This window comes from Athene noctua, chromosome 16, assembly GCF_965140245.1.
Source record: "Athene noctua chromosome 16, bAthNoc1.hap1.1, whole genome shotgun sequence".
Lineage (NCBI taxonomy): Eukaryota > Metazoa > Chordata > Aves > Strigiformes > Strigidae > Athene > Athene noctua.
Window position 1 is genome coordinate 11,522,357 of NC_134052.1, and position 10,714 is coordinate 11,533,070.

Below are 10,714 nucleotides of genomic sequence, written 5' to 3' on the forward strand. Positions count from 1 at the left end.
AATTGAAATTTTTGGATATTTGTCTTCAATTTCTAAATGCTTGGCAGTAGCAGCACCAAAGCTGCAGCTCCAACCCTGTTGGCAGATGTCTGGAAATCCAGACATGTAGACAACATGAGTTCATATGAATTCTACTGCACAAGGGGTCCAAAAGGAATTGGGCTTCTCTCCCTCAGACAATTTGTACAGAGCATGAACAGAAGATCTGATTTTTTAGGAAGCACTGGACACACTGATCATACTTTACATTGTGAGTGCTTGTACATTTCTGCTCGTATTGTAATAGGACACCATACACTTGGTAAGTGAAGACACATCCTTTAATTCATTGTGACACTTGTGCATGGCTTCATTTTTAAACCCATCCCTTTACATAGTCATTCCTTTTCTAGTCTTTAATGAAACATCTTAACTATCTTATTTTCTTTTGAGAGATTTTGAACTACATTTTCTGCCAGGTTCCAACATTTTATACCCACTTGTGCAGATATAACTGATTAACATGTTCAATTTGTCTTTTGCAAATGCATGCTTTTTTCACTGATGCTGGCTGGGTATGCATACAAAATGAAAAGAAGAAAATTGTAAGCCAGGTGGAGAAATGTGGCTATCAAGCATAAGAAATGGTCTCCACTTAATTTCGATTTGGAAATCAAGCTTGAGGCTGTAAATTCTATTTCTTGCAAATACAAGTAATATTTCCAGATAAACTCCATATGAGTTAGTCATCCAAAATTGATGCTGTACAAATGGGAGCCTCAGAAAGCACCACCTCCTAGCTCTTTGAAGTCAGCCAGAAGGGAGGAAGCATCCTGTGCAAACAGGCCAGCATTCCAAAGATTTTTTGGGGAAAATGGAAACTAGGACTGAACAGACAGGACAGAATCTTAAACCAAAAGCATGTTTAAGTACCATATAACAAAGAATATACAATATTAATAATTTTTTCTTGTCTTATGCCTGCTCTGTGCAGGTTGGTGTACATTTACAAAACAGTGAACACTAATGTGATTGTTAGTTTGATTCTATTTAGCTTTAGTTAATATTGAAAATCACCTGTAAGGATAGCAACCCTTGTCTTGAATGGGATGAGGACAGCCACAAAGTCAGAGAAGAAATAGCCCCTACCAGCATTGTATGAAGTATGAGCCAGGATAAGCAGGAAGAGTGAAGGTTAAGCTCGCTCAGCAGAAGCCAGAGAGACAATGCAATTTATTTTAATAGGGCATTCTTCTTTATCCCAAGAATTACACAATGGTTGACTGAGGTACAGCATTTAAATGCCACTGGCAGAGAAGTATCTCCTAGGGACTGTCAGAGAGAGGAACGGGCAGAGTTTGAAAAGAATAAAACAATAGTAAAAGAAAGATCTTCCATGAAGCTAGTATGGATAGACCTCTACATGAAGAAGTGAGGAAGCAAAGGAAAAAAATGGAGGAATTCAGAGAACTTGGGGGAGGGGGGTATCACATGTCAGGAGCTTTGAAAGCAAGAAATGGAATTCCAAGCTTAAGATATTTTAAGGTAGAGGGTGATGGATCCACTGTGACTGAGCTCTCTGAAGTGAGAAGGCATGCCACCAACCACATTTCAGGCAGACGATGCTAAGAATGTAGAAGGAACATTGCTGATTGAGGTGCAGCATATTCAAACGAGGAAGCCAAACTATTTGTACCACCATGTGACAAAGACTGTAATAGACAAACATGTTCAGGTAGCAGCTTTGAGGAAAACAAATTTCTGCATCCAGGCTCTAATACACCCTCCTAAGAAGTTAATGTCTGATAAAAGGTCACAAGAAAGGATTATAGTCTAAATGACAAAATCAATATAGGAAATCTACTATCCACAGATCAGAAGCAAGATCTTCTTTCAAGTGGGAACTATCTGGACTTGAACTTGGCCTCATTTACATCCCCAGTAATTGCATGTGCATAGTTGGACAGATACATAAATAAGAGGAGAATATGACTTATTTCAACCACTTAAGTGCTGTAAGTGCTGATTTTTTTTTAACTTTCCTGATCCAGTGGATTGCATGAACGGCCCATGAAATAAAGCTGGCTCAAATAGATCTTACAGATACACATCCTAACATTATGGATGTGAATAATCCCACTGAAGTCAACACAGTTCATGTATGTAAACATAAGGATATGCTCTGCTAGGAGTAGAGTCTGGGTCTCAAGCAAAGAAAATTGATCAAAGCAATTAAAAAAAGAAAGTTTCTGTGTTTTAATGTTTTAATATAATGATGTGCTTCTAGGATGTATATACCTGATCAGTTTGATCAAATAGGGATCTTTATGTAAAGTCCAGTGTATTTTAAATCTAACGTCTTGCCACTCCTGAAATCACAATAGGATCTCAGTAGTGAGTTCCTAAATACAGATAGTAGGCACACAAGCAACAGTATTCATTATTGATGTCAATGCCTATTTATTTAAAACAAGTTTTGAAAACTGAACAATTTCTTCCTTCCGATTTCTGTTGTCCAGAGACTGCAGAATGAGACAATACAGATCAGCCATTCAAAGTCCATCATTCTCTCAGTATCTAATTGCCTAGGACATCACCACAAAGTACTAATTCTTCCTACTAACCATTCAGACCCTAATTTGACAGACACAATGTTTTACCCCTGAATCATATCATTTTTATCATCATTATTTTCATACCAGCCCAAAACCTCAGATATCAACAAAGAAGCAAAGAAGGAACACTTCCAAGAAGAGAATAAAGAATGATTCAGAGTGGAGGGAGTTTTAGACTGGCCCTGTTCAGAGCCTTGTGAGCAATCATTTTATGTTAGCAGCATGAAAAACTGTTAAAGGTCAAACTGATCGTCAAATGTCAGTTATACTCATTCCATTGGACCAACTCCTGAGGTTCCTGACTCATGTTTTATTCTGGCAAAACCAAAGTCCCATGAGGGAGGAAAAACTGTTTGCAGCATAAATGTCGGACCGAGACTGAAGAACTAGTTTCAGCTCCTTCACAAACAGAATTCCTGTCTTATTTTGTGAGAATCACTTTACTTCCCTTGCCACTGATCTCTAGCTACAACCAGCAACGATAATATATCGTCTCCTGTCTGAGTTCCCATAGATACCTGTGCAGCTCAAGCACAGTCATGCCTGTAAATATAAAGCAATAGAAAATACTAACATCCATGGTGAAGTTATCCATACAGGAGGCACACCAAGAAAGTACCACTGCCTTGGCATCTGCTACTGCCATTGGCAGAGAGTGGATAATGGGACTGATGGGCATGTGAGCTGACACAGTACAGCTGTTTGTATGTTCTTGTGTTTCTACAAGGTCTTAAAAACATATGTTTACCTTCTGGTTTTAAATTCTCATCTTAGACCTGACAATGTACTGAGCAGCTCCTACAAACAGATGAGCTTACCTCCCAGCAGGTTCACCAAGACCTGAAAACTCATGTCCTCTACATGTCTCTTCCAAATTAACCTCTTGATTAACTAAAATCATACTGAGAAAATAGAAATGGACAAAAATTCAGGTCTGTAAAAGGTGATGGTGACTTATGGGAATACCATATCACACCTTGAATCAGGAAAACAGATGAAAACACTGATTCTAATTTTTCTGATTTCATTAAGGCCATTGAAATTAGATTTGTTTTAAATGAGACTGCAACTAGAATCAGGTCTTAATAATTATTAATGGAAAATCCTATGTGTACCTTTATTGCCCCTAACTGAGGTCCATGGGTGATCTGATTGAAGTTTAAAAAAACCCACAGTATTTTACGTTTCATGGTTGAACTCTTCATTCAAATTCTTTCACACAGTGAGCCTGGACAAGATAGGAAATGTACACCAAAATCTGAGACACTACTACCTGAAGAAGAAAAGCATCCACTCTACAGTTAAATAAATCCAAAATAGTCCCATCATCACTAACTGATAGATAGCCTTCTTCAGTGAAATTATTGCTATTGTGTTTCCTGTGGAGAACTCCAAGTAAGAACCAGATGTCTCTTTTCTGTAAAATCAAACCTAACTGAAGTGACAGCTGAATAACAGTAAAGGAGCTATTCTGAGAACTCTCATGTACAATGTATGGAAACCATTTCCTTTGTTTGCAGGTGTTTGGATTGCTTTTTCACATGGGCTATGACCAATAATTATGCCACTGTGAAAAAAAATTTTAAAAAAATTAACGAAAGCACACAACCCTCACCCACCTGGAAGTACAATTTTAAAGCTAAGAAAAACTTTTATTACAGATGTCTCCAATGAAATCACTGGAATTTTGTCACTGTTGCTCACCAATAAAGTCAGCGCAGAACTACCACCAATTCCTCTGGAACAGCAAATTTTTAGCCAGTGCCAACTGTAAGAAGATTAAATATGATCATTGTATATTTCAATATCAAGTCTCCAAATTTCATTCAATGGTGCTTCATCTTTGCTTTTTCTTGTACTTGAGCTATAACCATAAAGTGTAAACATTTTACATGGCAGTCAGCAGGGGCACTGATCATTCATGTCAGGGACAAGTTGCTAAACCCAAAGTGAATTAGTCACCCGAGGAAAAGATGTGTGGCATCGGCCACATTACTTAAACTTGTTAAGAAAACGTGCAACAGAAATAAGAATTGAGGAAGTAAAGAAATTGTGTATCCTGTTATAACTGTCTGCCTCCTCAAAGAGCAGGCCTTTTGAAGAGAAAGAAATATGTAGCCTGGGGAGCAAACACCATGGGACTGCTTCTGTTTTTGTAGATATTCTAAGTGCCTATGATTAAGAGTTTGTTGTCCCCAAAATCCTTGTTTGTGTAGTAGATAAAAAGCATCCAGATGTCACCAAAAATATCTGCCCTGTTCTGTAGACTGTACTGTACGTCACTCTTTCATATGCTGCTGAGTTTGACATTGATTCAACAACCCAGCAACAGATGGTTGAGTTCTATGCTCCCACTGTGCTAGTTTAATTCTTTTTTTAGGAGATATTGGGGCAATTCTTCTCTGCATTTTATTTAGGCTAGAGTTTAAATTAATTCACTGTAGAAATATTTAAAATACAGAGGATGGAAAAGATTCATTATGAGAATTTTTTTTTTTAAATTCTCGGAATTTATTACAGTTTTTCTTTTATTTAAACCTAGCAGCCAAAATTCATTGTGGTACTACCCTTCCAGGGACTAGAATTTATTTTTGCAGTGTAAAGCAACCTGCAAATTTATGGGTGCTATATAAATAAATAATCCAGTACTATTTTTGTAATTCCCAAAGCATGTTGGCTTTTTCAAGTCCTGGAATCTGGAGTTCAGCCCAGGGTTTTTGGAACAACAACTTACATATTGTTGCATTAGTGCAAGAAAATTCTATGGGTACAAAGACATCGAAAACAAAAAATCCTTCAGCACGGCTGTGGCTGAGGCATTTAATATGGATGGAAATACCTCTTCCCTGAACAATGTGTTCTGGATTTGGAGTTTTAGGGTTTTTCCATTTGGGATTTGTTTTGGTTTTTATTTCCTTGCAATTGCCAAAAGGTTTTAAGACATCACAAGAGGTGTCTGTTTAAGGCAAACCATCCTTCTCTGCAGAAGACTGGGATAACTGATTTTATTTTTTGTTAGAGCTCTATGAGGCAGCAGTCTGATGGCTTTTCAAAGGACTTAACAAGTTCACAGCATTAAGGTTCTTGACTGCCAATACTGCCAAAATTGTGATCTACCCAGCCCTTTTTGTTCCAGTTTAAAGGAAGAGAAAATTCTGTTGTGGGTTGTTTTTGTTTTTTTTTTTTTTTTAACAAGATCTTAATCCCACAGAATCTTCTTCATACTGTTTGAACAGTTTAGCCTTTAAACAACTTATTAATTAAGGTTTCTCCTGATCGAAGGCCAAATTTTCATCTAATCTTACTTCAATGGAGTTCAGGAGAGTTACTTCAGAAAATAGTTTAGCCCAAGAACTTTTAATTTGCCTCCTACCAAAAGCCCCCTTTCTCTGTGCATATGTTTATCTCCAAGAGAACCCAATAAGGAATTACCTTAACATAATAGGTATTCTTCATTATGAAACACTCTTTGCAGTAGATTAACCACTGCTGAAAAAGAACTGAGATAGAGAATGTAGCTCATGCACATCAGACATGATTAGAAACCAAACAAAAGGCTTTCAGAACAAAATATATACAGCTCAGCCAAAGCCAGGAAGAACTGCTACCATTGAAGAAAAGAGGATGAACACTAATGGAGGAGGAAAACAGGATTTCATGAGAAGTTTGACTCTCTTGAGAGCCCCAAAAGAGGTTATGAGAATTTAAAATAAGAAAAGGTTAACAAAAGATTTGGATTTTGGAAACCTTAGGCCTTGCAATGCGACGTGTGGCTTGTACATCTCCATTGGTTACCTTCATTAATTGCATTGCACTGAAGCTATCACATCCTTGCTCTGTGACCTTAAGGATTTTCCTAAGAATCATTTAAGAGCAATTTAATAATTTAAGAACAATTCTGCTGGAATGGTCCATTTCAGCATGAATGGATTTATGCAGAGATATGAATTTAGATTTCTCTCTTTAATTAATTTCACCAACAAAATGGTAAACCTTACTTCACAGAGGTATTGAGGGGGTAAATGAATTGACACTGATGCCAACTTTGCCCAGAAAATGATGAGAACCTTATTCTTTCATAACTTACAAGTGTAAAGCTGAGATAAAGACAGTACTTTCAGTGATATGAAAATCTTCTCAGTATTTTTACAGGAACTAATACCTAATCAGTGATTTGTGAAAAAGTAAAAAAGCAATCATTACTAGCACTATAGGAGACCCCTGAGTCCCTTTCCTCTTGTTGTAAATATAAAATACCAAGTTTATTTTATTTATTTGAATATTTCTCTTCCAGAGAACATGGCTGAAGGACCAAGAGTGCTTTCTGCTGAGCTATGAATTTTTCACAAATTAATTTTCGCATTAGCAATGTTCACTGACCAAATTAGAAGACTTGCCAAGCTTTCTCTGGCAGGTAATGTTGTTAAGTACTGTAAGTCAGTATTTCTTTACAAGGTTACTATCATAACATGCTTTTCTAAAATATTTGCCAGTGCTTGCTACAACTCTGCTCAGTTCTTTTAAGGAAAAAGACATGTCAACATTTTTGTAACAGTAAGAATTCAGACTCAACAGAAATTCAGGACTTAATCCTACAGATTTTACTCACATTAATATTCTTATTTACAGATAATGTCCATATAAGCTCCAGTGAGATGAGAATTATGATGCTTTACACTTTGTCAGTTTGAGTGGTTGGAAGACCTAGGATTCAAATCCCAGTTTTGCCTCAGATTTCCTCTGTTACTGAAATACATCTATTAGGGCCAGCTACACAAGGTACTATGGTATTTAGACAGGGAATAAGAGAGAGAAGTATTTCTCTTAACTAGTCCCATCTAAAAGTCAGTGGCCACTGCGCAGATTCTCTCTATAGTCAAAGAACAGAAATAAGAACATCTGGAGAAAAAGCCAATCCAGATAAATTATCTGTGACAGCAATCCCAGGAATGCTAAAAAAATTATCACTGTTCCCAGCTCTCTGCCCTTGACCATAAGAAACCATTCTGAAAGTAAGGACACCACCGCATCCACCTCTCTTCATAGTCTGGTATATCAGCTTAAAGCATGGAGTAAGGTGGTTTTTCACTTCCAGTCCAATTTCAGCATGGTAGCTTTAGGTTGAATATCTAAAACTGCCCTAGTAAGAGTCACTAGAAAACTCAGAACTGAAACTACTCCTGAGAATATATATGTTTCTGTGCCTCATTTCTAGAAGTATAAGACAGAGGTGACAGGTCCTCTCTGTCTCACAGGAGTTGTATAAATATAAAATGTTGAAGAGGGCAAAGTGCTGCCTAATATAGTAATGATAGCTGGAGGAACATCACAGTCCCAAGTTTTCCATTTAGAACCCTATTATTGGCAAAAACCCCAAAATATTTCTCTTTTTAAAAACCTTTCTTAGAAGAAAAAGCATAAAGGATTAAGATTTCTCCCAAGTGCTTATAGTTGAAAAAACCCCAGAATTCCAACTAGCTGCAGTCAGCTGAGGGCTACCTTTGGCATGGCTCTTCCGCTCATGTACTAGCACCAGCCAGTCTTTAAGTGCAAAGGCAGTATCTCAAACCAAGCTGACTGCCTTCTAGAAAACATGCATGATCTTGAAAGGATCACAAATGTTTTAGCCCACTAAGAAATAGCTTTTTCATGCTAACATGCACATTATCTTTGACCTCTTTGAGGAAATGTTCCTCTTTCAACCACATCATATTAGCTACCTGGATCTGATATCCCTTCAGTATTATATTTACTGCTTGAAGATTAACATGCATTATATTTTAGGCTTAAAGGGCTTTGTTTCTGTTTGATTTTCTAGCAGGTTGTACATACAGAGATATAAGCAACTACACACACAGTTTGCTTGCATTTCTTTGTGTACCTTTGTCTCCAAGGTCAAATGGCTCTTTTGTGATAAAAAAAACCCTTTTAAAAATCTGGACACTTTCATCACTGTTTCTCTCTGACACCATTCTTTCAGAGGGAATACCCAAAGCATAAACCCCATAAGCTACACAGAATCTGGGGGCTCCAGCAAGGTAAAGGGCTTCTGCCTATACATCCCATACTTCTATAAAGAAAGCTTTTCACAAGCTTCAGTGTAGCATGTTACTGGGAAACAAAAAGCAGAAAAGGATCTTACATTTCCTCAGACCACAGCATTCTGTTTTCCCCTAAGTACAGTGCTTATGCACATGATAGATGGGCTTGTACAGGAAGGAGGAAAATGAAAAGGAAGACTGATGATGCAGGCATTGTCGTAAGTTCATGTAAGAGGCCATCTATATTGTCTAATTCGGGACATTACATTAGGAAGCAAAGTCAGGACTTCAGGTTTCCTAAATTGCTTTTATTGAAGCTCCACTTGTTAGGTTAGAAACCCTAAAATATGAGTCTACTTTTCCCAACTGACTATACAGTAATCTGTGTTCTCCTCTTTCCAAGTTAGATACCAGAAATGAGATTAAGTGCGTAGCCCAATATGCTAATATCCAAAAAATCATCAAGGGCAAATCCTTTAAACTCATTCTCTTTGCAAAAATAGCTTGTCAAAGTACTATATGTTCTCTGGAACTCTGGCCAAAGATGGGACATCTCCAATACAGTTCAGGCTGTTTCTTTTCAAGGTTTAAAAAGTAAGTGTTGCTATTATCTTCTGGGTTATTGGGTATGTCAAGACATGATATGGCCCATAAATCAGAGAATAATTCTGAATTGGTTGATAATACAAATAAAATAATTCTCTACTTCCTTATCACATAAAATGGACCCAAAACATTTTAAGGAATCAAACGTAACATAACACATTGCCTTGAGACCTGCAGGCAAACCACTGTTTCTAAATAATTTCAGTTTCTAGACAACACATTTTTAGTATCCACAGTACCTCTCAGGCTGCATTCATCTGTTTCAGAAATTCTTGTACTCACTTTCAGTTTAAAGCTCAAACTCCCTGTTTTTTCTGTAGTCAGTGTTGCTTCTGGCTCAATGTCATACTATCTTACTCAAAAGCAGAATCAGATGTGGAAAACAACTCAGTAATTAACCAGCAAATTGTATAAGAGGTAAAATATCTTCATAGTAGGGGTATAATGGAATCATTATTGAAAGCTGTCTAAAAGCACTACATGAAAATAGAGAGAAAGATGTTTGACCTCAACTACACCAATTTCACAAATAAAGCCTTAATAATAGCTTGCAATCACACTTGGCTGGGCATTATTTCCCAGACACGCAAGGTCTGCATTACAGGGCTAGAAGCAATGACTCACTCTGCCAGCTGCCGTGATGGCCCAGGGCAGCTTGTTATTCTGTCGTAAGTTGTTTCGTGCATGTTGCAAAAGCTTCTATGCATCTGATTCCTCAAGAAAACATTCACTGTATATAAGCAAGAAGGTAGGGAGTTTTTCCCGTTTCTGAAGTATTATTTAAAGTTAATTTCTGAAGGTGGAAGAGATAAATCAAATTATCTTTTACTCAAAGAAAAAGATGACTCAAAGGGTACTTTTTTAAAAACATGACTGAAAAAGAAGGTGGAATGCTTTCCAGCCAAAGGCAACACAAACACATGCATTCAATGTTATGTGTGCATCTGCATCCATCAGCACTGCAGGCTGTGTATCACTGTGCAGTTCTGAATTGTAAAACAAGCAGACAACACTAAAAGGCTGTGCAGCTTTTCTGTACCAGTCCTTGTCTAGATCCTCAGCTGTTCAAATTTTCACAAGCTGAAAAGCAGAAACTGGAAAGCTAGCCTACCAGTTCTGTAACCAAAGACTGGCTAAGACAGCCTATTATTTGCATCAGTAAAAGATCTAAACTCAACATTACTGTTCAAAGCCCTTGATTAGTCCAACCATATGATTGCTGCCATGTTTTAGAGACTGACTTCCTTGTGCTTATACCTTTTTGCCCTCATGTAGTATCTGCTATTTTCTCTTGTCTAATGGGTATGACATTGGTCACACTTTCAGCAAAAGCCACAGGTTTATTTGCATGACTCTCCAAAGGTTTGGAAATGAATAATCATAATTTAGCAGTTGACTAAAACTTTATACAACTTGTCTGAACATCTTAGTTTTCTGATAGTTTATCTGAGTTTTCATAGATTGGCTTACCTT